Source organism: Marmota monax, unplaced genomic scaffold (assembly GCF_021218885.2).
Source record: "Marmota monax isolate L192 unplaced genomic scaffold, Marmota_monax_Labrador192_F-V1.1 WCK01_AAM20220418_F8-fsc00160, whole genome shotgun sequence".
Taxonomy (NCBI): Eukaryota; Metazoa; Chordata; class Mammalia; order Rodentia; family Sciuridae; genus Marmota; species Marmota monax.
The window spans coordinates 1,792,615-1,798,285 of record NW_026694183.1 but is presented as its reverse complement, the minus strand read 5'-3'; the positions used below and the strand labels follow the sequence as shown (position 1 = coordinate 1,798,285).

Genomic DNA, 5,671 nt, shown 5'->3' with positions numbered 1-5,671 from the left:
AAAAAAGGAAAAGAAAATGTAGAAAGGTACTTAGAGCTGTTACTTTCTAAGTATACAACACCCTAAAAAATTCAGAGCATCTTAATCTCCATCAAGAACAACAATAAAAAATAATTTTTGTCATGCTGTTAAATCCATCATTATGGATAAAACTGGTGCAAATTGGTCAAACGGATCCAACAAACACTGATGTCCAACTGGATTATTGGCAATTGATATGTAACTGGGGGTCAGTACAGAGTTTAAAGGTCTTCCCTTTCTTCTTGTTCTTTTCCAAGGTCCTTGAAGAGTTCTGTTGTTCTAAATTTTATTGTTGAGCTTCCCAGTTTGCTTCTCCTTCTCAAACTGATGACATTTTTCCTCTAATTCCTTATGCTGCACTTCCAAATTCTTTTTCATTTACCTATGGCATCTCTGAAGCTCAGCTTTGGAGTCCTTCAGTTTTTGAACTTTATCTTTGACCTTCATCTCAAACACTTGCTCTATCTCTGTCTCCATCTTCTCCATCTTGGCTACATGCTCCCTTCTTTCTTCTTCCATTTGCGCCAGGGACTCTTCATAAGCTGTTCCTTATTTTGTTGTTATCAACTCCATAATAAGTTACAGCTGCCAATTTTCTGCTTCTGTAGTTCTCATGGTGTACATTACTATGTAACATCTTTCAAGTCCTGCATGTGTGTTATTATCAACATATTTCTTAGAATTGTAAAATCACAATGTTTACCATTTTCAATTTCAGCCACACCCCAAGGATATGGCTTTCCTCTGATCCTTTTGCCATTAACTTCAATGATAATATTACTACCTACCACAGCAAGCGGTAAACGGTCCTTTTTCTTTTTAACCAGCTTATTTTCTTCTTCATCATTTGATTCTGGAAATTCATATATTTTATGTTCTCCAATTTCTTTCATTGTCTGTTTTTTTAAACTGTTGGCATTCCTTGGGTGTGAGTGTGTCTGCTTTGGCAATAGTGGGATGATATTCACTTTTTCATGCAAACGTTTCATAAACTCAATATCCAATGGTTTAAGTCCATGTCCTGAAGGAGCAACGAAGTATAAACAACACTGCACTCTGTTATCAGGCATCTGATGTCTGTTTACTTGAGATTCTGCATTTAGGTAATCTTAAAATTTACTTAAAATCTAGTCAATAACAGGCTTCCAGTAATTACTATTATCCACTGCATCTCTAAATCCTTAGGGTATCAACTATTATGAACAGCAACTGAACACCACCCTTCTTTGGTGAAAACTTTGGATTGTTCCACTGCCCAGTCTTTTTTTTAACATTTTTTTTGAAAGAATTTTAATATTTATTTTCTTAGTTTTCGGCGGACACAACATCTTTGTTTGTATGTGGTGCTGGGGATCGAACCCGGGCCGCACACATGCCAGGCAAGTGCGCTACCGCTTGAGCCACATCCCCAGCCCCAGTCTTTTTTATTCTATGGGAAGGACCTAGATACTTGGAGAATACAGATGTGAGGAATAAGGAGTTGATTAACATTGGTTTTCCCAGTCCAGATTCACCTACTACATAAATGTGAATTCAAATCTACTCTTCACCGATTTTCTGTAAACTTGATTTGGGAGACTGGCAAATCCCACATAGCTTCAAGGTTCTTTGGTTGAGGTCCACAATTGTGGATCGTTGGGCCTTTTGGTATGTTTCTTCAACAGTGCCTCTAAGGTTTACTGCATGACATTTGTTGGTGAAAATCCTGGAGACGTTGAGGGAGTGGTCAGTGGGGTACGAGAGTGAGGCCCATTATTTCGTTAGCCACATTTTTACCCTCTCCTTTCTTTTAGGATTTAAAATACAGTATAGATAAAAGCTTCTCATTTGGGCTAGAGATGTAGCTCAATGGTAGAGCACTTGCCTCTCATGTGCCAGGTCCTTGGTTCCATTCCCGGCACTGAAACAAGCAAACAACCAAAACCCCACAAACCCACACAACAATCATAGCAATAAACCCTTCTTACTCTATATTCTCCATTCACCAGATAACTTCACTTCTTTTACATGCTTCCTGCCTTGTCTCTTCGTGATGAGTTATATTGTGAATAAATTGTTCTGCCCTATGTTCCAATTCACTATTTCTCTATTCAGATGTTAATTTTATTTTTAACCCCATTCACCATTTTCAATTTATAAAAGTGTTATTTTCAAACCATCTAGATACTTTTTAAATAGTTTCTTGGATCCAACAAAATTACAACTTTTTATTTAAGGAAGCATATGTTATGTGTTTGGTAATGCCAATACCATAAGTATTAGTGGGTCTCTTCAATGTTTCTTATTTCTGTTGTTCTCAATCCTGGTACTTAGGATCCTTGGTTATATCTGACTGAGTGCTACTCAGTCTTTGAAAGAAATATGTTTACAGGAATAATGGAGGCCATTAACAAAAGTTTTTTTCTCCAGAGAGAATTTTATATATGTGCTAAATACAGTTGTAGTCTAGAACTTTAAATAAATCGACAACTTGAAGCTATTGGACTACACAAGGAACAGGATGCAAATTCACAACCAAGGGCCAATTTACTTTGGTTCCCCTTATCCTGAAGGTACAACCATTGCTTTCATAGTTTAATGTGAAATACCAACCTCGGATAGGCATCTTATTTTTATTCTCATCATCAGAAATGCTATTACAAAAAAAGTTCAAATTTGTCAGGATTGTAAAATTTCCTCAGTATAGGATAACTATTCTGATTACTTCCCTGGGTTCCTGATTTCCCTTCAGTTACAGCCTGATAAATCTGTGAGACCTTCAATGCCTTTGATTAAAATAAAAAACCATCCAACACTGTAAGTTGTTTTGACGGTTAACGTTGGTCTGTATAACCTAGCCAGCAACCTCATCACTTTCTCCTCTTAGCTTTGCTTAAGTTTTCTTGTAAGCAGATTACACTCGTTGATATTTTCATTTGTTTACCAACTAGGTTGAAAACTACATGGGTGAGTGTATGTTGTTTTGTTTACTGCCATTTCCTCAAGAATGAATGAAATAACCCTTACTTTTATTTCTACATCCCCATCTGGTCTCTATACCTTTGTCACTGTCACTTCTATTGCCAACCTCTCTTGTCTCTATCTCTTCATCTTTATGCTTTGGGTACAGTGGGCCAAAGAAAGACAAGGGAATTCAGAAACATGGTCACAAATCTAGAACCTGGGTGAAGACCTTGCAAAATACACTCTCAAATTAAGGTCATAACTTACCAAGGTGGCATAAAGAAACTTAATCCTTCCTGGTTTTCAATACTTGTTAGAATCAGCTATTAGGCTGGGTGGTAGGTCTCAGTTGGTAACTACCCTTTTGTTCTCCGAGTCTTTGGTGGCATCTCCAGCCATCTTTGCTTTTGTGTATCACCCTCATCTCTCAGGGAATCTGACCCTCTAATTTCCTCTTTGCCCTTGTCCCCATTCATCTCTGAGACTTGGTCTGTGTCCTTATCTTTCTCTGGTGTGTCTTGGACATGTTATCCCCCATAGCCATCCTCCGAGGACACAATTCTATCTGCTTCTGACTCTGTCTGTACCCCTTTTTCAAGCTCTACATCCAGGGTGTCTGCTCTTACCACATATCTCTTTACTGCCATCTTATCTCCATGTCTTTTCTGTGGCTCTCATCTTTGTCACTGTCTCTTCTGTTGCCTTCCTCTCTGCCTCTGTTTCTTCATCTCTGTCACTGACTGTTCTGTTACTCCCACTTGGGGACTGTCACCACTATTGCTCTCCACTTTGAGTCTGTGCATTCTGTGGCTGTCTTCTCGGAATCTGTCTCCCCTGTCTGTCTCCTTCCACTCTGAATCCACCATCTCCGCCCCCTGCTCTGCTTCTGTTTCCTCTATTTATGTCATGGTGCCCTATCTCTGCCTTTGATCTGTCTCTGTCCTCTCTGATTCTGTTCTCTCTCTGTCCCCTCTGTGTATTGCTGTGCTCCTTTTCTGGAATATCTTCCTGCCTCTCCAGCACGGGTACCCTTATCCCTGCTTGCTCTGTCTGAATTTGTTCTTTGCCTCAGTCACTGTTGCCTCCAACTCTGTCTTTGGCACCTTCTCTATTTTTGTCACTCCTTCTGGTATTGCTTCTGTTATCTCTGTCTTCTCTCTGTCACTGCCCTGTACACTGCTATCACCTTGGAGCCTGTCTTCTTGTCCCTACAACTGCCACGTTCTTGTCTGTATCTATTCCTACCACTGTCTCCCTGGCCTTTGTCCCTCCTGTCACCGTCCCATCGCTCTGCACTGCTGCCTTCTGTGGTCTCTCTTCCTTTATTCTTAGACCCCCGGATGTCTGTGCGGCCGGCTCCCACGCTGCCGGGTGCCCTGGGTCTCCACCTCGGGTTCCCTCCTGTCTGACCCACTGTCCCTACCTGTTACCTTCCCTAACCCTCTACAATCCTCTTCCTCACTGTCCATTCCAGCCCTGACGCTGTCCTCTGTCCTGTCGCTGTCCCCTCTCCCCTGCCTCCGTATCTGCCTTGGGGTCCTCCATCTGTGACCACAGGCCACTTCTGTCCCCTCCCTCTAGGCAACGGTCCTTCCTGGTCAGCAGGGTCCCTGGCCTGGCCCTGCGCTGTCCTTCCGCCCTGGTCTCTGCGGAGACCACTTGCTGCTGGCCTTCCCCGGCCCGCGGGGCTCTTCCTCCCAGCCCTTTTCTGGGTGGCCTTGTCTTCGGGGCTCTGTCCCTCAGAATTTTAAGGGGTCACAACATCTCCCAGGCCTTTACTGAAACAGAAGAGTCCGCCTCGAGGTCTATCAGACAGTCGGCCAGTCAGTCAGTCTGGCTGTCCCCACCTCGCCTCACACCTCGCCTCACGCGCTTTCCCGCCCTTTAGCTCTTCCTCAAAGTGGGGAAAGGGAGGGAGGGGAACCCAGGTGCGCAGGCGCACCAACCACTCCGGAAGCAAGTGCGCGCTGGCGGCTGGGCCACTAGTGACGTCACGGAGCGGCTCGGCCCCGCCTGATTGGCTGCCTCCGACCGGCTCGCGCGGGCTGGAGCGGGTAGTTCAGCGTTGCCAGGCGCCAGGCGGCGCTCAGCGTTGGAGCGCCGGACCCTGGAAACCTATGGAAACTCATGTCGTCATGGCAACTCGGCCCCATCCTATTGGATACCTGCGCTATTTTGGCTGATCTGATTGGGTAGCTGCAGTGCTAATGCCCGCATCTGATTGGATGCCAGGGATTTTGGCTATTCTCTTTCCTCTCAGTATTTTTCCCTCGCAGTTGGGTTTCTTCCGCAAGCCCTGGCGGTGTGGAGACAGAAAGTGACTGGAGTCGCCAGGGGGCGTGAGGGGTGTTGGACGTGGCCCGGGAACGTGGCCAGAGTCAACGGACAAGATTGGCGCGCTCTCACGGTCGAGCCACCTCTCCTCTCGCCAGAGGGCGCCACAGAGGGCTGAGCCCTGGGAAGCCTTGGTGACTCGTGACGTCGGTAGTGGTCCATTCGTGATTGGCTTCCTCTGTCCCTGCAAATAGCAAAGTCACAAAGAGAAGGCTGGAAAGTCGTATCACGGGGAGAAATTTGTGTGTCCAGGAATTGTGACTCTGTTCTTAAATCCTTAAGTATGCAAAGGACATTTGTCTTTTCTAATTGCCGTAATCAGGTCCCAACGTGCAAATTGTTATTAGAGTGGGCACCTACTGCAGCTTGGACG

At 44.5% G+C, this 5,671-nt stretch overlaps 1 pseudogene; it reads right to left on the bottom strand.

The window, feature by feature from the left end:
• Positions 1-202: 202 nt before the first annotated feature.
• LOC124107805 (septin-7-like) lies at positions 203-5,460 on the bottom strand (annotated as a pseudogene).
• Between the last annotated feature and the right edge of the window lie 211 nt (positions 5,461-5,671).